Raw genomic sequence first — 23995 nt, 5'->3', positions numbered from 1 at the left:
CTCATCCTGCACATTCAAACTATAATTTTTCCAAGTTCTAAAAAATTCCAGGAATTCCCAGAATTCCCGTTTTTTCAACCCCTTTTTTCACCCTTTTTTACCCACATTTTTCAACTCACTTCAACCGTTCCACCGTCAAAACATTCCTCTTAATCAGGATAAAAAACAAAGTTGTTTTTTGAAACGGAAACATTGCCGGTTTTCCTGAAATTCCAGGAATTCCGTAAAATAATTTGTCAATCAAAAATGTTACTACTTCAACATTTCTCGACCGATTTGAAAAATTCCAACATTCACACTTTTTTAAATTTTCGAAAAAATTCCAGATTTTCCCGAAATTCCCAAATGTCCATGAAATTCCCATTGAAATGAATGGGACATTTTTCAAAAATTCACAACTCCCACATTTTTCATCCGATTCAAACCATTCCAAAATCTAAACTATTTTTACATTCATACTACATTCTGTCAGCATTTCAGTTCAACTTCAGCATTGGAGCATTCACACGCAATTCCTTCAGGAATTTCCTCATCTAGTTTATTCAATTGTTTGTGTTACAAATTGAGCCCTGGATGTGAAAAAAAATTAGTTACAAATTGTTATTAAAAACAAAGTAGGATGAAATAGGCTCTGCTTCTCCCTACTCCTTTTCAGACATGTTGTAGTGAGAAACTGTAAATATGTGATGTACCAAAATCAAACCGTTCCAACTTCAAATTGTTCAGCCAATTTGGAAATCGCGGGCTTTTCCTTGACAAATTCCGAAAATTGCCAGATTTCCCAGAATTCAAGGTTTTCCGGGACATTTTTCCAATTCAAAATGAATTGGCCATTTTTCAACCGATTCAAACCATTCCACCTTCAACATATTCCACTCATCCTGCACATTTAAAATATCATTTTTCGAAGTTTGAAAAAATTCCAGGAATTCCCGTTTTTTTCACCCTTTTTCACCCATATTTTTTCAACCCACTTCAACCATTCCACCGTCAAAACATTCCTCTTAATCAGGATAAAAAACAAAGTTGATTTTTGAACTGGAAAAATCGACCGATTTGAAAAATTCCAACACCAACCATTTAGCCAACCATGTCATTCAGATCATTCAAAATCCCGCTTTTCCTAAAATTCCCAATTTTCCATGAAATTCCCATTGAAATGAATGGGACATTTTTAAAAGTTCCACAACTCCCACATTTTTCATCCGATTCAATCCATTCCAACATTCAAACTATTCTTACATTCATACTATTATTCTGTCAGCATTTCAGTTCAACTTCAGCATTGGAGCATTTCTTCAGGAATTGCCTCATCTACTTTAGTTAATTGTGTTTCAAATTGAGCCCTGAATGTGAAAAAAATGTGTTAGAAATTGCTATTGAAAAGGAACAAAGTAGGATAAAATAGGTTCTGCTTCTTCCTACTCCTTTTCAGACATGTAAAGAGAAACTGTAAAGTTAAAGTTAAAGTACCACTGATAGTCACACACACTAGGTGTGGTAAAAATTACCCTCTGCATTTGACCCATCCCCTTGTTCCACCCCCTGGGAGGTGAGGGGAGTAGTGAGCAGCATCGGTGGCCGCGCTCGGGAATCAGTTTGGTGATTTAACCCCCAATTCCAACCCTTGATGCTGAGTGCCAAGCACAGAGGTAATGGGTCCCATTTTCAAAGTCTCTGGTATGACCCGGCCGGGGTTTGAACTCATGACCTACCGATCTCAGGGCGGGTGTGATGTACCATATTGTAACTTAATAAAGGCCTACTGAAATTAGATTTTCTTATTTAAACGGGGATAGCAGGTCCATTCTATGTGTCATACTTGATCATTTCGCGATGTTGCCATATTTTTGCTGAAATTATTTAGTAGAGAACATCGACGATAAAGTTCGCAACTTTTGGTCGCTGATAAAAAAGCCTTGCCTGTACCGGAAGTAGCGTGACGTCACAGGTTGTGGAGCTCCTCACATCTGCACATTGTTTACAATCATGGCCACCAGCAGCGAGAGTGATTCAGACCGAGAAAGCGACAATTACCCCATTAATTTGAGCGAGGATGAACGATTTGTGGATGAGGAAAGTGAGAGTGAAGGATTAGAGGGCAGTGGAAGCGATTCAGATAGGGAAGATGCTGTGAGAGGCGGGTGGGACCTGATATTCAGCTGGGAATGACTAATACAGTAAATAAACACAAGACATATATATACTCTATTAGCCACAACACAACCAGGCTTATATTTAATATGCCACAAATTAATCCCACATAACAAACACCTCCCCCCTCCCGTCCATATAACCCGCCAATACAAATCAAACACCCGCACAACACACTCAATCCCACAGCCCAAAGTACCGTTCACCTCCGCAAAGTTCATACAGCACATATATTTCCCCAAAGTCACGTACGTGACATGCACATAGCGGCACACAGGTACGGGCAAGCGATCAAAAGTTTGGAAGCCGCAGCTGCGTACTCACGGTAGCGCATATCCAACTCAAAGTCCTCCTGGTAAGAGTCTCTGTTGTCCCAGTTCTCTACGTGTTTGTGTTGCTGCAGCCAGCCGCTAGTACACCGCTTCCCACCTACAGCTTTCTTCTTTGCTGTCTTCCTTGTTCATTAAACAAATTGCAAAAGATTCACCAACACAGATGTCCAGAATACTGTGGAATTTTGCGATGAAAACAGACGACTTAATAGCTGGCCACAATGCTGTCCCAAAATGTCCGCTACAATCCGTGACGTCACGCGCAAACGTCATCATACCGAGACGTTTTCAGCAGGATATTTCGCGGGAAATTTAAAATTGCACTTTACTAATCCAACCACGTTGGCATGTGTTGCAATGTTAAGATTTCATCATTGATATATATATATATATAAATCAGACTGCATGGTCGGTAGTAGTGGATTTCAGTAGGCCTTTAATGCATGTTGAATGTAAGTTAATACAATAACTATTTGTTTAGCTGTACTTTGGATCCACACTATCAACTACTTACCACAGATTTGTCTTCACCAATGTTTTCTCACCATTTTCCTCCTCCACCTCCGCCCCCACGATCCAATGTGTAGAGACATGAGCATCCTCAACATTGTTGTCCAACTAATGTACAATACCTCTGTTGTCCTACAAAACTATAGATTACTTAGCTGCTAAATATACCATTGTGTTGTTTGTCGAACAAAACGTTTTAGTAACGCTACCTAGCAGAAAAAAAGGATATAAAACGTGCGGAGGATGAGTTCCCAGACTGCGGGAAAAAGTGATACATTCAATACCGTGATGTTTTATTAAGCAAATAAGACACCAAACAGGCAAGGGGGTTCTCTTTCCGTACACTGTTATTTCACCTCATGAATGCCAATGCGGAGGTGCGAGGAGGTTATTTATAGTTGAAGACTGAATGGGGGGGTTTTTTATCCCTCCGCCTGCTAATGCCCCCTTGTTTGTCTTCATGTGGAGATGGAGAGATGTTTATGCTTGCAGCTACACAGCCCGGGCATCACACCCTGCACTCTGACACAGGCGGAGAATAGATGAAGACGGCATGAGGAAGATTTGGCAAAAAGAAAGACAAGAGGGAACTTGAGTTTAATTTGGAGGGAAGGCCTATAGCTGGGGAAAAAATAGATCCGGGCACACACCCTTCGACGACACAATGTGTGTGTTGGAGCGGCACCACAGTGCGTGGGCCGAGCTCAGTGACAGCATGTATGAGAGTCGTCACTGCCTGCCATCACTATTACTATAATGAACGTAAGGCTTTGGACACAGAGACATGATTGCAAAAATAGTCTGATAACTCATAAGTATACAGCAAAAGTGACTTCTGTCGTCTTCAGGTGGACACCAGACTAACCGGTTTTTAACATCTTCTGAGGGACGTATGATGAAAACCTCATGGCTTGGATACATGTAGAGCAGGGGTGTGTCTAAGTCATTTTAGCTCAGCGGCCACAAGGAGGAAAATCTTTTCCCAAATGGTAAAATCCTGGCATGATAACTTAAAAATAAAGGCAACTTCAGGTTGTTTTCTTTAGCCAAAAATCGAACAAGCACATCCTAAATTCTTCTCAACAAAAGAGGAGAAATATAATCTTAGAGAAAAATGTAATTTAAAACATTTGTACGCACGTACAACACTTAAGACCTTCAGTATATCAGTATGTGGAATTAAATTATGGAATGGATTAAGCAAAGCAATCAAACAATGTACTAATATGATCCACTTCAAGAAACTCTTCAAACTTAAAGTGTTTACAAAGTACAAAGAAGAAGAACCATGACAAACATTTTCAATTTATTTCATCCATTCATTCATCCATTCTTAAAGTAATCTTACTTATCTCATCATATGAAATATGACTTTCTTCACCAATTATTATTATTAAATTCTTACTATTATTTATTTATTTATTTTTATTGTGATTACATATGGAGTTTATTGTGAAAAAATTGAGAACAGGAAGTGAATAAAAAAAGTTTCAGCAACTGTTATGTAAAGAAAAGGGGTAGGATTAAATAAGCTCTGCTTCTTCCTACTCCTTTTCGAACATGTTGAAAAGAGAAACTGGAAATTGTGATGTATCATGTTGTATGCTTGCATGTTCGAAATAAACTCAAACTCAAACTCAAACTCAAACACTCAAACTCAAACACTCAAACACTTAAAAAAAACGTACAAATCACAAATAATCCTCTGGACAAAACATTTCAAATTTGTTGACAATTCTGAGGAAATTGGTGCAGTTTCAAAAAAAACAATGAGCTTAGACTTCATCACAGTGTTTCTACGAAGCCAGGATGAAACTTTAAGTCACAGTCTTTCTGGGATTGAACAAAGAACACAACATGTACACTTTTCTAGGTATCAAATACCTCCTTTGTCATGTCCACGTATCAATCCGGAGCTAATCAATCAATCTTTATTGCAGACCTTAGAGATCCATTACACACATAAAAACACAATACAAAACAGTAAAAACAAAACAATAAAACTTTAAGCTCAAATGTCAGTTTCTGACATACAAACATGTGTGCCAATGGTTCCACAGTCTGACAAACCGTAAGAAACAGAGGTAAAAACTACCGTATTTTCCGCACTATAAGGCGTACCTTCAATGAATGGCCTATTTTAAAACTTTGTTCATATATAAGGCGCACCGCATTATAAGGCACATAGAATAGACGCTTCAGTAGAGGCTGGGGTTACGTTATGCAACCCGTAGTTGCGAGACCTGTTGTGGCTCAATATTGGTCCATATATAAGGCGCACCGGATTATAAGGCGCACTGTCAGCTTTTGAGAAAATTGGAGGTTTTTAGGTGCGCCTTATAGTGCGGAAAATACGGTATTCAAAAAGGTTAAGTTCACTTTTTCTCGTGTTTGACAGAGACATTTTGGGGCTACGAGGGTGCCAAATGACGATGTGTTCGAAGCAGAAGACATAAAACGGCAATGTTTTAAGTTTTCAGTGGGTCAAGGAGGAGGAGCCACAGTCACCCTTTACTGTGTACCTCTTGCTTGGCCCCGGTATAAACCGTTTTCTTGCCTAACAGAATTGCTATTGTGACATCCAGTGGACACATTTAGAACAGCAGTTTGGTTCCAAAAAAAAAAGCAGCTCCTTTTTATACTTGACAAACTCATCACGCGGGCGGATAAAACCTGTTCACGGGCCGTACGTTTATATAGAGTATTTGCATACTTGCCAACCCTCCCGATTTTTCCGGGAGACTCCCGAATTTTAGTGCCCCTCCCGAAAATCTCCCGGGGCAACCATTCCCCCCGAATTTCTCCCGATTTTCACCTGGACAACAATGTTAAGGGCGTGCCGTGATTGCACTGCCTTTAGTGTCCTCTACAACCTGTCGACGCATCCGCTTTTTCACCATACAAACAGCATGCCGGCCCAGTCATATGATGTATACGGCTTCTGCATACACTCGAAAGTGACTGCAAGACATACTTGGTCAACAGCCATACAGGTCACACTGAGGGTGGCCGTATTAACAACTTTAACACTGTTACAAATATGCGCCACACTGTGAACCCGCACCAAACAAGAAGGACAAACACATTTCGGGAGAATATCCACACCGTAACACAACATAAACACAACAGAACAAATACCCAGAATCCCTTGCATCCCTAACTCTTCCGGGCTACAATATACACCCCCTCTACCACCAAATCCCGCCCACCTCAACCCCCCCAATCTCCCGAATTCGAAGGTTTCAAGGTTGGCAAGTATGAGTATTTGGGTCTCTGGAGTGCCCTTTCTTACCTGTTGGTATCTGTTTTTTGTGTATTTGGGATCCCCATAAGTCCCGAAAATTTTAACTCAAACTACGGAGGCCTGGAGGACAGCTTTGGCACGTAAGTAAGACGGCACATTCTGAAGAGACAGTCAGAGATGGTCTGTAAAACAATCTATAATTGGGGTTCATAACCTTTTTGTTCTCAGGGCCGAACTTTTCCTCTACAAAAGGGCTCGAGACCCACTCAAATATTAACACTGAATTAGTAATCTTACTCTTGAGTTTGGTAATAATCCATAATTATGTCTAACCTACTTACAGTTTACAACCTTGTCAAATTATATTAAACCATGTTTTAATCACAAAGATTATTACTTATTAGCACATAAACCTTAGGTTTAGGTCAGGCTGATTAGAAAAATAAGTACCAACCAAATATATTGCATTAAGAAACTCATAATACCACCAAAAAATAATTTACATACAATTATGTGGCGCTAAAATATATGAAAACTCAATAATGATTATGTTTTTGAACACATCATGATAATCCCCTCAATTCCCCCCAAAAATGGATTAACTCGCTGGAATTTAAAGACAATATAACATACATCCATAAACGTGGATGCGTATGCAAAAGTGTAATATATTTATCTGTACAGTAAATCTATTTATTTATATCTGCACCTTATTGCTCTTTTATCTTAAACTACAACGAGCTAATGCAACAACATTTCGTTCTTATCTGTCCTGTAAAGTTCAAATTTGAATGACGATAAAGGAAGTCTAATTCTCTTAACTAAACTGTCAATAAAATTAAAGTGCAGCTTCACCATTTTAGTCCTAATTTTTGCTCCAGACCTGTTTGTTTGAGATTGTCATTACTGCCACAAGTGGAGGAAAATTGTATTACAACTGAATACCGCTGCGACCCGTACGGCCCACAGATGAGAAACATATTTGTTGGCGGCCCTCTTGGGGGCGCTCGCGGCCCACAATCTAACCCAATAGTTAAGAAACATTGATCTATGCAAACTTCTGTCCAAAGAATTACCATTACATGTTGTGTAGACCACCAGGAAATGTTTTAAATATTGAAAAAAAATCATAATATGGCTTAGTAGTTAGTAGTTTTATGAAACATACTTTTTACTTTTACATGAGTATCATGGAAAATCAATTTACAATTCTTTCAAACGAACTTTAGGATTCACTAACAATAAAACAATAACATGTGTTTTGTTGTAAAAACTTTGTCTCAGTGTGCGAATGTTTCATCAACCAATTAGGTGCCTGCTTTTTTTTTTTTTTTTTTTTTAAGACTTTTTACTGCATTGTTCTAGTTTTCTAGCTCTATTATAGAAGGCAATAGACAAGCGATGGGTACTTTCAAAAATTCAAGAAGTGTCCACAGCGTTGTCAACACTGCCTCCTCCCCCTTTCTTCCACACGAAGACAACTTAAAGTGGATTTAATTTATTCATCATTCCTAATCATTATAGCGACTTGGCTTTTAAAGTCAAGGAGTTTTGCGATTTCAAATTAGGAGTGCACCACAAGGCTCGTGACAATGTGTGTGTGTGTGTGTGTGTGTGTGTGTGTGCCGCACGCGCACAAACACTTAAGCACACAAAGAAAGACAGACAGGCACCAATGGAAAGGTATCATAAGATTAAACATACAATCTACTAAATAGCCAACATTTTAATAATTAATTCTACACATTGAGTCTATTAGAGTGCTAATACTGCCAAGAGTTAATATACCAGTGTGCAGCTTTTTAAACATCACAAAATGATTATTTTCTTTTTGAGGAAGTTAAATTCTGTGTTTTGTTGTTTGTTTTCATTGCTGCTATTTTAGCTGTTTTTTAAAATACATAAACAAGGTTAATTGTTTTTTTTTTAAGCAATTTGCATTTCATTTTTTTCCCCCAATGAACATTTTAATAGTCATTTTAATTGTTGTAACAACTGCATGAGCAGCACAGTTACAGTATAAATAAATATTTATGAATGCCGAAATTAACTTAAGCTGCATTTAGAAGACGATGGAAAAATTAGAGCCATTAAATATGTGTACGCTTTATTGTCAGACCAAACGTTAAGATAACCGTTGACTAAAAGACAATTGAAATAATGGTTAGTTGCAGCCCTACTGCTTGTGTATGTAAATTATTTAGAATTGTCAAATACTTTTTCCAGCAGGGGCTGTCCACATGATTGTGTTTCACCAACCCAATCTCTAAGCCAGGGGTGTCAAACTTATTTTAGATCGGGGGCCACATGGAGAAAAATCTACTCCCAAGTGGGCCGGACTGGTAAAATCACGGCACGATAACTTAAAAATAAAGACAACTTCTGATTGTTTTTGTTGTTTAAAAGTAGAACAAGCACATTCTGAAATTCTACAAATCATAATGTTGTTGGTTTTTTTACACTTAGATATTGCGGTTAATATTATTCTATCTTTATTTCTGGTTACTTACATTTTCTGAATAAATTACATGATAATGTTCATGAGTCAACTCATTGGTGTTAATTTTCAATCTATCAAGATAAAAAAAAAAATATCAAAATCAAATTACAGTATGTTATTTATGTAGTTTGATCATTTGGACATCATGTGGTTTATTGTGTACATATTTAGCATCATCTACAAAGATACAAAGAATTGCTATTGGACACAGTGGACACATTTAGAACAGCTGTTTCTTTCATTCAAAAATTTCAGGTTAATTGTGATACTTAGAAAACTCATCCCGCGGGACGGATAAAACCTGTTTGCGGGCCTGATCCGGCCCTCGGGCCGTACGTTTGACACCCCTGCTCTAAGCACTAGTAACGTTTGACTGCATTTCCCCAATCAAACGAAGCCTGGCAGTCACATGACCACATTTGTACTACACACCGTAAAAGATGACATGACACCAACGAGGCAGCACACATTTTCAATGTTTACTTACAAACTAGGAAAAATAACATTCATAAGTAATCTGTCAGTAGAATGTTCACATTTCAGCCTAAAATAATTCCACTTCCATTTACTTACCATGTCACTACTTTTTACTTTTGCTACAGTACTCTTTTAAATTTTTGGCTACTCTACCCACCTCTGCAAGATTGTTTTATTTTCTGGGAAGCGACTCTACATAACTACTATCATGTCGAAATAAATAGCTAAGCAAATTGCATTCACCGTTTACACACAAAACACAATAATTCACAGGAATCAAATATAATCAATCAGTGACCAAATGCAATTATGACCCACCTTTGGCATAGAAAGGTACCCTGGTCAAAATTCAAGACAATATCACAGAGAACATAAATTACATAAACTAGCATTTACTAAATTTATACCAAACTGAGATATTACCACAGGGTTCTGCAGGACATGTGTGCAATTGCCCCGCCAGCGCTCTTCAAAGTGTAAATAATCTCAAAGCCTCACAGATCTTAAAGCGCTATTGAATAATGCATGCTCCAAATTACAGCTGCTGTGATTGTATCCATGCATCTCTGCTCTCTCGGATTGCTCGCAGCCCCATAATTCTCCTTCGCCCAAAAAAAATGAGGGATGTCAAAAAGACGACCCGATAAGAGATTCTTGTTTTGTCACCTCTTGGAAAGAAAAAAAAAGGTGCTCGTATCTGCGGTCACGCTGCAGGCGGAAATTGCAATACTTCTCCATGGCGTCTCAGACAAAGACATGTGAAGGAATCTCTCAGAATGTTAGAGCATAGCCTGTCCTACTTAAAGTGCGTTCCGTTTTCACCAAGTGTCAAAATTAACAATCATTAAATTGTTGCTTGCCAACATATATGCAGCAATCATTAACATGAAATTCACATTCTTGTTGATGGCAACAGTCTGCTTTATGCCCCCGTGCATTCTTCACTTATCTACAATTCTGTACAGTACTTTATACTGTAAATTATTATGTAGTCAGGGCCAATGTTCCCTCTAATTTTTCATGTGTGTGAGCAAACGCAAAAACTCCCTGAGCATTGAGTGGAGCCCATGTGAGCAACATCAGACGTGCACACTGTGGCTACACCAGCAGCACACCTGTCCCAAACCTGACTAAATATCAAGTTCAATCTCCATCCATCCATCCATTTTCTACCGCTTGTCCCTTTCGGGGTCGCGGGGGGGTGCTGGAGCCTATCTCAGCTGCATTCAGGCGGAAGGCGGGGTACACCCTGGACAAGTCCCCACCTCATCGCAGGGCCAACACATATAGACAGACAACATTCTCTTATTATTATAATCAAATGACAGCAGTCATTTCCATTAGGTTATTTTCTAATACAAGTGTTTAGGCCCACTTACAATGACAATAACAAAAAATATTGTTTTTTCATGAACTGTGTACTTGTATTGTTTGTCTGGGTGGAGGTCCTGCTTTGGAAATAATTTGTACCCCTTTCAGACATTGCATTTAGTTCCCATTAAAACATTCACATGTTGCACAATGAGATGTAAGCAGGGGATCATGTGTACATTCCTGCAACTTCCTGTTTGTAAAAAATATATTTTTATTATATTTATTTAATATACTAACAGCATTTCATGATTAATATTTATATATTAACATTTTAATAAATGGCATTAGAATAAGCACACATTTGATTGGTAAATCATAGTTTAACAACCTGGAATTACACTTTATGTGTGGTGTTGGAGTTGTCCGACTTTTTGTGTGGCTGTAAACGCATCACTGGCTAAGTGCCATATGTGCATGTGTTGGCGCAAGTGAGAAAGAGCGAGCGGCTGCTGTTGATATAACGAAGTTGGTTTTGGTCTGGTTTGTACTGCAGAAAATGACCAGTTTTGCTAGATATCATTTTTTTTACTAATGTTTTGGTGATGTGTTTATGGCCGACAATAAAGAGTTTTGCTCAGTAAAGTGATGGATGGAATTCATGTCCTCAAAGCGTCTCGACAGACGTTACAATATTTGAACAATGATGACGAAAACTGTTTTCTCTGTCGTGTCCGTGTCATGGCGAAAATTGTAATGCGCTTATTTTTTTATTTGATTTTGTGCGTGGCATAGATTTGCTGTGTGCAGAGGACGATTGAGCAGTGCGCCTACACGTTATGGTATGCATTTGTTGTTTTCCAGCCACTACACACGAACATCTCCTTGAATGGTCAGGTGGGGCTGTTTGGACTTGGCACCCACCCAGACAGAGGAGAAGGAATATATCAACTGATGGTTTGGCTTCTCCAGTTAGGAATCCTCCACTTTTGACTGAGATTCCTCCGGGTACTGCAGACCTGATTAAATGAGGCTCGCTTGCAATAAAGCAACGTTTGGTTCAGCAAAGCGTCGCCGACATCTCTTTTGATTCAGCCACGCTGGTGTGGCATCCTTCAGTCCGGACGAGGATGTCAAGACCAGAAATACACTTCATTTACTAACATCAATCAATCAATAAATCAAAGTTTATTTATATAGCCCTTAATCACAAGTGTCTCAAAGGGCTGCACAAGCCACAACGACATCCTCGGCTCAGATCCCACATCAGGGCAAGAAAAAACTTGACCCAATGGGATACAATGAGAAACCTTGAAGGGGACCGCAGATGTGGGGACCCCCCCCCTGGGTGACCGGTGCAATGGACGTCGAGTGGTTCTCGTTAATAGTGTGAGAGTCCAGTCCATAGTGGGGCCAGCAGGGGATCATCTTGAGTGGAGACAAGTCAGCAGCGCAAAGACGTCCCCAACTGATGCACAGATGAGTGGTCCACCCCGGGTCCTGACTTTGAACAACATGTATGGTATTATTTGTATCATGTGGTACCACAACGTAGTAGTGCCCTAGTGTGTTGTGAGGTGAGAGCTGTCTCTTGGCTAATTGTTATGCTTTAAGTTGCAAGCAACAATTTCAGTTACAAGCATCCCACCATTAGTTGGTTTAGTACAGTAATTATCACACTGGTCTTCCTCGTTGGAATTAACTTCCAGCCAGAGATTGACTTTGTTTTCCAACCATGGTATGGAAGAAAGTGAGTGTGAAGGACAGCACGAGAAGAAGCAACCAATTAACTAAAGAAATCATTAAAAACATGACATAATGGGTCACCAACTTGGCAAAACAATGTGAGAAAAGTGACACTGCTAGTCTGCACCTTACTCAACTTCAGCCAGGATTGTTAAAGTGACATCTAAACGACAGACATTTATTCATGAAAATATGGAGAAGCTACCAATGGTGTGTTTGACAGAAAAGGAGCTGGAAGGTGATACCATAGAAGTCCACTCTCCAAGGTAAATACTGTACATTATTATGACATAACTTCATAAAACTACTGTAGATCTTAGTGGTACATTCTATTGTATTGTTTTCATATTCATACATATCACATACAGTAGACTGGCTAAGAGATGTGTTTTGATGATCATTCACGCGTTCATTTCGTTTCATATTTATTATTGCAATTCTCTTTTCACTTTTTTCAACAAGTCAACGTTAAAGAAACTTCAGACTCTACAAAATGCGGCTGCCAGACTTTTGACCGGTGCACACAGAACAGCCCATATTACCCCCATTTTATCCAGTCTTCATTGGCTTCCAGTTAAATTCCGCATTGAGTTTAACATTTTTGTCCTGACATTCCGTGCGTTGCATGGTGGGGCCTCTCAGTGCATCACTGACTTGCTATGCCCCTGCTCTTCAGGGCGCAGCCTCCGGTCCTCTGGCCAGGGTCTTCTAAAGATCCCAAAAACTTGTTTTAAAACCTGTGGAGACCTGGCATTCCAGGCTATAGCTCCCAGACTCTGGAACAATTTGCACCAGTCCCACCGTAATCTTGACTGTGTTGACACTTTTAAGAAACATTTGAAAACTTCTCTTTTTAGTAAAGCTTTTAGTTAATACACTTTTTAGCTATCCATTTTAATCAATTTTGTATTCTTGTCATGATGTTGCCCCTGTTGTTTTAATTGAATTGTTGTTTTTCTTCACCTATGTTTTGTACAGCACTTTGTGATCTTATCTGTAAAAAAACGCTTTATAATTTACTTACTTACTTTTCTGTTCATGTTCCTCACTCATTAAACCATGGATTAAGTCAGGGGGTCATTTGCAGCTACCAGCTCAAGTTTTGTTGGCCTGCAGTATATTGTTGAAATTAAATCAAACCAAAAAACAACAGTAAGAATAACAGATTTACAAATGTAATGGGAAAAAACAGATTTGTGCTAATTAAGTTGCCACTGTCACACATTTGCATGGCTGCCATAATTGTGACCATAAGATGCAGGAGACAGGAGGACGATGTGCATTTAATTATGAACACAGGATGTGTAGTCGCATGCAGCTAACAAAGTCGGTAAAGTAAGTTAATCCTCGAGCTCTGAGGAGAGGGAGAGGCATTTATAGCAGCCTGATTGGCAACCACGACCAGGTGTGACCAGGCTGCCAATCAGGGACAGGTGAGGGGGGGAAAGCGCTCAGGGATACAGACAAAAAGCAGAACATAAGGAACCATGACAAAAAGTGAGACCTGACGTGACAGGTCGATTTATCTTTAAATTAATGTTTAACTTTTAAGTATGTGGCCCTGTGTGGAAAAGTTAAGTCATGTGTTTGACTTTGCCTTTTTTTTTTTTTTTTATTACAATGGCTTTTCTTATTAAAATAACACTAACTAATAGACACTAACCATTAGAGAGATGTTTGTAAACACTGTAGAGATGGCTGTCACAGTGTTTACAAACATCTCTTTAATGGTTAGTGTCTTTGATATTTCTGGAAAATGAGAAGGATACACATTTGAAGCCCATCCATCCATCCATTTTCTACCGCTTGTCCCTTTTGGGATTGCGGGGGGTGCTGGAGCCTATCTCAGCTACAATCGGGCGGAAGGCGGTGTACACCCTGTACAAGTCGCCACCTCATTGCAGGGCCAACACAGATAGACGGACAACATTCACACTCACATTCACACACTTTGGCCAATTTTTAGTGTTGCCAATCAACCTATCCCCAGGTGCATGTCTTTGGAAGTGGGAGGAAGCCGGAGTACTCGGAGGGAACCCACGCAGTCACGGGGAGAACATGCAAACTCCACACAGAAAGATCCCGAGCCCGGGATTGAACCCAAGACTACTCCGGACCTTCGTATTGTGAGGCAGACGCACTAACCCCTCTTCCACCGTGCTGCCCACATTTGAAGCCAACATCTTAAATTTAATGTAGGAATGACTACTGGAAGATGTTTGGATGATTAAGTATGACAACCAACCCCATTCTCCCCTACTGTGGTACATGGCACCCTTGTGACCAAAGATAATGGAGCTCAACACCCTCCAAAGTTTTCCCTCCACTCTGCAGAAAGAGAACAACTAAAGCCACCAAATTTCTCAGAGATAGTGGGGAGCAGTTTTATGACCCGCTGCGTTGTGTTGTGATTACACACTACACTGTGGAAAGGACGCCCAACCCAAAAAACCTTAAACTACTGAGTTGCCTATTGTCAGGGGAGAGACAAATGTATGGCCTTTCAATAAAAAGTAATAGAAATGACAATAAGATTTACCATCTTCATCCGTCTTGTTCATGACTATCTTTGAGATAGAGTGGAATAAACCAACCCAAAAGTCTCACTAGCCCACCAGGTCGACTGGAATACTGCTTATGCATGGCAGCAGGTAATTCATTACATTTAATGGGATGTTACACTGCACTTGTGCTTCAGGGCTTCTACATATTGAGTCTTTGCTAAGAGTTATAAAATCTACTCCTCTGTGGCAAAATGATACGCAACAAAGCCTCAGAGGAAAGGCTCCTCTGCAGCTGTGGTATGATAACTCTACTATACTCAATAAAACACAAATATAGCTGCCATACATTTGTAAACCGCTTCTGTCCCCCGAGTGTGCGATGCCAGAGAGCGATGACGTCACGTAAACTTCCCCGACTTTGCCCTAAAGCTGATGTTTCAATCTAAATGGATCATTTATGCAGTGTAGCCGCAGACTGCATTGATGTTTATTTAATGATAAACATTAAAACTGAGTTGAGTTCCTTCTCATGAGCATTGGAATGCCCAAACAAGCTCCTTCCATCCCAGGTTAACCAGACCATGTGGCATTCATGCATGAGGGCAAGTGGTGCCAAACCAGAAGATGGTACTGTGCTGAACAAATGCATTTTCTAACACAATCGTTTGATGTTTTTGTATTGGGGGAACACTAGTAGGGCAATGACTGTGGCCTATAAAGCCTGCTTAGTAACTAGAGATGGGTACCGAATTTGATTCAAGTCCATCGGCACTACCGCATAAAATCAAACGTTTCACATAAAATCAAACAGTGTCACCTTTTGATACTTTAGTTGCATGTGACAGTGCAAACTCACTATCGGCTCAAGAAGATGCTCTAAAATGCAGTAAGCCTCCACTTTTCATAACGTGCTAGTTCGAAGGCAATTTACTTTGGATTTGCCGTAAACATGCTGAAAATTATCCTTAGCGATTTTACATGCCGATTCCACCACCTCCAAATTTGGTAAAATAAAATACAAATAAGATGTACGTTACAATCAAATAGCTGTTGTACAAACCCCGTTTCCATATGAGTTGTGAAATTGTGTTAGATGTAAATATAAACAGAATACAATTATTTGTAAACCATTTTCAACCCATATTCAGTTGAATATGCTACAAAGACAACATATTTGATGTTCAAACTGATAAACATTATTTTTTTTGTGCAAATAATCATTAACTTTAGAATTTGATGCCAGCAACACGTGACAAAGAAGTTGGGAAAATCTGGCAATAAATACTGATAAAGTTGAGGAATGCTCATCAAACACTTATTTGGAACATCCCACAGGTGAACAGGCAAATTGGGAACAGGTGGGTGCCATGATTGGGTTTAAAAGTAGATTCCATGAAATGCTCAGTCATTCACAAACAAGGATGGGGCGAGGGTCACCACTTTGTCAACAAATGTGTGAGCAAATTGTTGAACAGTTTAAGAAAAACCTTTCTTAACCCTTGTATTATGTTAAGGGTCAATTTGACCCATTTCAGTTTTTGTGTTGATCAAAGTACTGGTTATCCTTTCTTTTTCTTGCTGAAATTCGGTGACTTTTCCTCATCTAGGGTCATGAACTGGTGTGTAAAATCTGGACACTTTGATGTGTAGTGGAATGTCTTTCTAGAGTTGTATACAAAGATGATGTTGCGGGTCATTTTGACCCAGACGCTTTGATGTGGGTAAACAGCTGTTCAGATCCAAAATAAACATGTCTCTATGATGTACTTTTTACTTTGATGTACAATTGTTTGTAGTTTGATTGCCTCTGAGACCCAGAGCCAGGTGTGTGAAGAGAGGGAACTTTCTCACACTTGTCCTTGTCACTGTTCTCATGTCATCTCTTTGACAAACTCACCAAAAATTAGCTCCAGAATGATGACATCTGAGGAGGCTTTATCACTGATTTTTAACTGGGATAGTGATGTAGAGGAAGAGATTTCAGAAACAGAGGATTTTTCAGAGACAGAGGACAATGTTATTGCTGATCCAGATTTTCCTACAATGAGGAGGATTCAGAGGACGAGTCTGCCGTTGTTCCTCCAACAGATGAAAATCAAGGAATGCAGCAATCATCATCCACAGAGGGGACATGGGCATCTAAGGACGGTAATATAAAATGGTCAACATCACCACACCCAAGCCGAGGCAGACTATCATCTTCCAATGTGATCAAAATGACTCCCGGTCCTACAAGATTTGCTGTCACATGAGTTGATGAGATTCAATCAGCATTTCAGCTCTTCATATCCCCACCAATAGAGAGGATTATACTGGAAATGACCAATTTGGAGGGGAGACGCATGTTTCAAGAGAAATGGAAGCCACTGGATCAGACTGACTTGCATGCTTACATTGGAGTTCTGTTATTAGCTGGAGTGTACAGGTCAAAGGGAGAAGCCACTGCAAGTCTATGGAATGAAGAGAATGGAAGGCCAATCTTTCGTGCAACAATGTCTCTGGAGACATTCCACATGATATCTCGTGTGATCCACTTTGACAACCGCGACACCAGAGCTGGTCGACGTGAAAGAGACAAACAAGCTGCGATCAGAGATGTGTGGGATAAATGGGTTGAAAATGTACCTTTGTTGTACAATCCTGGTCCCCATGTTACTGTAGATGAGCGCCTTGTTCCATTCAGGGGGCGCTGTCCTTTTCGACAGTACATACCCAACAAGCCCGCCAAGTATGGCATCAAAATATGGGCAGCCTGTGATGCAAAATCCAGCTATGCATAGAATATGCAAGTATACACTGGAAAGCAACCTGGAGGAACATCTGAGAAGAATCAGGGGATGAGTGTGGTGCTGGAAATGAGTGAAGGGCTGCAAGGTCATAACATCACATGTGACAATTTCTTTACATCCTACCGCCTTGGAGATGAACTTCAGAAGAGAAAGCTGACCATGTTGGGAACAGTCAGAAAAAATAAGCCAGAACTTCCCACCGAAATTCTGAAGATGCAGGGCAGACCTCTGCATTCCTCAATATTTGCTTTCACTGAGAAAGCAACAGTTGTTTCATACTGCCCAAAGAGAAACAAGAATGTTCTTGTAATGAGTACAATGCACACAGATGAATCTCTGAGCACAAGAGAAGACATGAAGCCACAAATGATCCTGGATTATAACTCCACCAAAGGAGGAGTTGACAACCTGGACAAAGTCACAGCAACATACAGCTGCCAGCGCAAGGCAGCCCGTTGGCCTTTGGTGATTTTCTACAACATTGTGGACGTGTCTGCTTACCTCGAGAGGACAGTAAAACAAGTACCTCTTGTGTGAAATGCAAGAATTACATCTGCAGAAAGCACACAGTAACATTCTGTCCATCATGTGGAGAGCATTGAAAATGTTTAAGAAAATTTGGAGAACATTGAAAATGTTGAAGTTCGCTGGGATGAAGTTAAAGTTGAAGTTAAAGTATTTCTTAAATATAGTGTTGGAATTAAAAATGTATTGTATGTCACTTTTCTAAATGTTTATATAACCTAAAATAAAGTTGTTATTGGTTTAACCTGTTTTCTTGACTGTTTTGAGTGCATTTATACAATACGGGTCAAAATGACCCGCAACATAATCAATGTCATTTTTTTCCAACATAATACAAGGGTTAACCAGCTATTGCAAGGAATTTAGGGATTTCACCATCTACGGTCCGTAATATCATCAAAAGGTTCAGAGAATCTGGAGAAATCACTGCACGTAAGCAGCTAAGCCCGTGACCTTCAAACCCTCAGTCTGTACTGCATCAACAAGCGACGTCAGTTTGTAAAGGATATCACCACATGGGCTCAGGAACACTTCAGAAACCCACTGTCAGTAACTACAGTTGTTCGCTACATCTGTAAGTGCAAGTTAAAACTCTCCTATGCAAGGCGAAAACAGTTTATCAACAACACCCAGAAACGCTGTCTGAGCTCATCTAAGATGGACTGATACAAAGTGTAAAAGTGTTCTGTGGTCTGACGAGTCCACATTTCAAATAGTTTTTAGAAACTGTGGACGTCGTGTCCTCCGGACGAAAGAGGAAAAGAACCATCCGGATTGTTATAGGCGCAAAGTTGAAAAGCCAGCATCTGTGATGGTATGGGGGTGTATTAGTGACCAAGACATGGGTAAGTTACACATCTGTGAAGGCACCATTAATGCTGAAAGGTACATACAGGTTTTGGAGCAACAAATGTTGCCATCCAAGCAACGTTACCATGGACGCCCCTGCTTATTTCAGCAAGACAATGCCAAGCCACGTGTTACAACAGCGTGGATTCGTAGTAAAAGAGCGTGGGTACTAGACTGGCCTGCCTGTAGTCCAGACCTGTCTCCCATTGAAAATGTGTGGCGCATTATGAAGCCTAAAATACCACAACGGAGACCCCCGGACTGTTGAACAACTTAAGCTGTACATCAAGCAAGAATGGGAAATAATTTCACCTGAGAAGCTTAAAAAACGTGTCTCCTCAGTTCCCAAAAGTTTACTGAGTGTTGTTAAAAGGAAAAGCCATGTAACACAGTGGTGAACATGCCCTTTCCCAACTACGTTGGCACGTGTTGCAGCCATGAAATTCTAAGTTAATTATCATTTGCAAAAAAAAAAAAAAAGTTTATGAGTTTGAACATCAAATATCTTGTCTTTGTAGTGCATTCAATTGAATATGGGGTGAAAAGGATTTGCAAATCATTGTATTCCGTTTATATTTACATCTAACACAATTTCCCAACTCATATGGAAACAGGGTTTTGTAAAATAAGTACAATACTTACCGTAAACACACTTTGTAGGGCTCAACAAAAGACTGGCAAAAGGATTACTTCCTTGCTACAACAACACATTATAGCCTATACACTATTGCCATCTTGGAATCGAAACTGCTTGCAAAGTCCAGCGTATAATACAGTACAGTACCCTACTTGCAAATGAGACACACAAGTGTAAGAAATTAAGAGAGCATCTGGACAGCACACTTCAGTGTTAAATGTTAAATAAAAACATGTTGTTGTCTTTAACAATTGACACATTGGAACACACTCAAATGTACCGAAAGTTGGTACAGTTGACTAGCAGTATCAGTTCCCAGGTACTGGGAATTGGCACCATATTGATTCAAATGTGAATGATACCCATCCCTTTCAGTTACATAGTCAAAGTGGGCTATTGCTGTATTTGTTTTGTAAAATCTTGCATTCATCACATAGACTGATATAGTATGTGTTTTGTTGGAAACCTGGAATTAGAGTTAAAAGTCAAAGCCACCTTTTCTTCAGTTGTGTTCTTCATATTTTTCCAATATGAATATTACTATATGGCCCAAGGCCATTATTTACTATCCAGGTATTTTAAGTAAGGATTTTGATTCATTATCATGTTGTAAAGGGTAAAAATAAGTTAGGCACAACAAAAAAAAGTGCATTGTTCTACCATTGTTAAAAGTAAAACAACACTAAAATATTGTTCTTCAAATGCAAGCCCTATTTTATCATGTTTCTTTTGATTTCTTTTCCCAGGTTCTTCTGTTCTCAATTCTTGTTGAGGCTACTGATCCTTTTGAAATAAATACCGCAAAATCAGAGTTAAATCTTTATCGCTCTTGCAAAAAACAGAGGTACGCAGAATTCTGTGTGAGTTTAACACGTTTTTTTTTTCCTAGCTGAATTCACAATGGACAGCCTAAATGGCAAGCCCACTTTAAAAAAAAACACTTCAGTGAAGATAGTACTTGAGTTTTTCTGGTATGTAGCCCACACAAGTGGATGGTGCCCCAGCAATTCTGTTTCCTATAAATGCCACTGATCATGATTGCATCATTTAGGTGCAGTATGGCTCTATCCTGGAGCTAAATCGTTTCAGAGGCTCAGAGGGTGTACATTTTTTATCACAATGGTTCTATTTCTCCTGCAGTTTGAAGCCAAGTTGTCTCGTGTGGGTCTTGTTTGTTGAAAGAGTGACTAAACACGCCGTTTACCAATGCTCACTTTAAAAAAAAATGTGCCATTAAATGCAAAGGAAGAACCCGGCTGCCTTCCAGATAGAAAATATCTGCTTTTGGTGTGCAAATACAGTGATTCATGTGTATACATCAAATGGCATACAGGATTGACTGCGTTCCACACTGCTTTTATAGAGCCAAATTAGGCTCCATCACAGCTGAGTAAGTATGATGGGGATGGACGTTATTGCCAGTAATCGTGCGTGTCCGAGAAGAAGTTTCTTAAGCAGAAAATGTGAAGTTAAGAAGAAGAGTTAAGTATGAATAGGCAAAGTAGGCAAAAGTTGATGGAATCCAGAGGAGGATGAGTGGCCACTAATTGAGGAAGAGGCAGCCCCGTTGTCTCTCCCTGCATGTCGAGCGCAGACAGCGGAGGGCAAATTAGGTTTGGTGGAGTCATACGGGAGATATGAGGCGTGATGGAGTGTAATAGAGGCAAATGAAATGAGGTGATTTGGACTGAAAGATGCAGAGGACGCAGCTACTTTGAGCAGCCCGCGAACATTGGAGTGTGAAGACGTTTGAAGAAGTTAGGTGCTATGAGCCAAGACAAGTCCGGTTCTGTGTCCCTAACTTCTTTTCATGGTCAGTAGAGATGTCAGAGTTAACACAACAGGTGAAGTTTGACTGGAAAGCCAGTTCAAGCACTGCACCGACCACGCATGAACTGAAGCAACACTTTATTCACTGGAGGAACACTTTGCCTATGTATTTGATGCCACATTCAAAACCTTTGATCAGCACACCACGGACATTCCAAAAAGAAGTCAACAAAGACTGTCAGCCATCCGAAAACTCAAAGGACTATACGTTGCACCTCATCTCCTGTTATTACTTTACCAAAGCATTGTTCAACCCATCCTTATCTACTGTTCCACATGTTTTTTCACCATGCTTTCTGTAACAAACCGGACCCAACTCACACGCATTACAAACATAGCAGCTAAAATCATCGGCCTACCCACACCCAACATTTCAGATTCAAACCACAGGTCCATCATTCGACTGGCAAAAACAATAGTCCAGGATATCACTCACCCACTACACCAATACATCATCCCACTACCATCAGGGCGCAGGTACAGAACCATCAAATTCCGGAGGGCCCGCCTCGTGAAAAGCCTTATCCCTGCAGCTATAGCCGCACTTCAAAGCACCTGTCTGACAAGCCTGTAAATGTGTGTTGGTCATGTAGGATGTCTTTTTGTTATTTTTGTGATGTGTAATGTCTATTGTTCAAATGTACGGCAGTGAAAATGAATTTCCCCAAGGGGACCAATAAATCTATATCGAAATCTATATCTATTCAAACTTCAATCTCTTCAGTCATTAAGTCATTGTCACCGATTCTGTTCACTACTTTTATGGACAGCATTTCCAGGCGCAGCCAAAGCATTGAGTGGATCCGCTTTGCAGGATTAGGTCTCTGCTTTTTGCAGATGATGTGGTCCCACTGCCTTCAAGTCTGAGTATGGCTCTCGCCTGCAAAAATGTGGAGTGGCATATCCGGGTTGGGGACGAGAGTCTGTCAATAGCGGACGAGTACCTTGGGATCTTGTTCACAAGTTAGGGAAGATTGGATCATGAGATCGACGGTGGAGTCAGGAGGCAAAGCTCTCAATTTACTGGTCGATCTACGTTCCTACCCTCACTTACGGTCATGATCTTTGGGTATTGGCAGAAAGAACACATTTGAAGGTTCACACGGGCAAAATAAGTTTACTCCGTAGGGTGGTGGGGTCTCCCTTAGAGATAGGATGCGAAGATCTGTCGTTTGGGAGAAGGTTGGAGTAAAGCGGTTGCTCATGAGGAACCAGATGAGGTTGCTCAGGCATCTGATTAGGATGGCCCAGGATGCCACCCTGGATAAGTGTTTAGGGCATTACCGACTGCTAGGAAGAGAAAGGGAAGACCCAGGACACATTGGAGAGACTATGTCTCTCAGTTGGCCTGGGAACGCCTTGATACCATGGTTGGAGCTGGACATAGTAGCCGGGGAGAGCTTAGGCTGAGGGCCCCGTGACCCGACACAGGATACGCATAGGTGGAATCATTGAAAGTGCCGTAAAAAAAATAATAAAAGAATACTACATCACAATATTAAAAAAGCTTACACAATAAGGGATGAGTTAATGCTAAAACATTTCTAAACACCTTAAAAAACTGATTTTTTCATTATTTTTTACAAAAATAAGACACCAATATACATTAATAAAGAATGTGGGATTTACACTATGTACTATGAATGATAAAACATTGAATATTAAAAGTGTATGACCTTCTCGACATGATTGGGAAACTAGTAAAAAAAAAAAAAAAACAGCAAAAATGCAACCATGAAAAAAAACACCCAGAAATGTATAAAAAAAAAATCACATTTCCGCAAAACTTGGTCCTATAAAGCTTAATGCTTCTGTGTCTCTGTCCGTCACATCCTACCTCTGCTGTGTACAGAGCTTTACTAACTCTGCTGTCTCTCTTTCTCAGCCTTGTCTTCCTGAAGCTGCTGTGACGTAGTCTCTAAGATTACCGCAATGGTCTGCACGCCTCTGGAAAGCACAGACTCTCTCTCTCTTCTGGAACCATTGGAATAGTATTTAGGGTACCTCAAGATTTACAGTAATTTGAAAAAAACATAATGCCTTTTTTATTTTTTACCCAGGCTGAACCGCTTTGAGGCTGATTAAAAGGTCCATCAAGACATGCCGTAAATGTTAAAGACATTCCAACTGAAGAAGAGAATGACGTGTGTATTTTACAAAGAGATTCTCTTTTCTAGAACCTTTTCACTTGTTATAGGTCCAACATTTTTTGATATGGCACCGAAGTTCACTTGCATGTTTGAGAGATGGTTCCTGGTTCGGGGGAATACGTTCACACTTGATCAAAGGAACCGTACTAACTAAGCAGTTGGAAAGCTCCCCAGTTGTTATTGTACGTTCCCTCCAGTGACGTGCGGTGAGGTTCATGGCTGGTGAGGCACTGACTTCATCACAGTCAGATTTACAAACATATGAATCCTAAAGAGTATCTTATTCACCATTTGATTGGCAGCAGTTAACGGGTTATGTTTAAAAGCTCATACCAGCATTCTTCCCTGCTTGGCACTCAGCATCAAGGGTTGGAATTGGGGGTTAATTCACCAAAAATTATTCCCGGGCGTGGCGCCGCTGCTGCCCACTGCTCCCC

Source organism: Entelurus aequoreus, linkage group LG07 (assembly GCF_033978785.1).
Source record: "Entelurus aequoreus isolate RoL-2023_Sb linkage group LG07, RoL_Eaeq_v1.1, whole genome shotgun sequence".
Taxonomy (NCBI): domain Eukaryota; kingdom Metazoa; phylum Chordata; class Actinopteri; order Syngnathiformes; family Syngnathidae; genus Entelurus; species Entelurus aequoreus.
The sequence above is the reverse complement of the archived record's forward strand: the minus strand, read 5'-3'. Positions refer to the sequence as shown.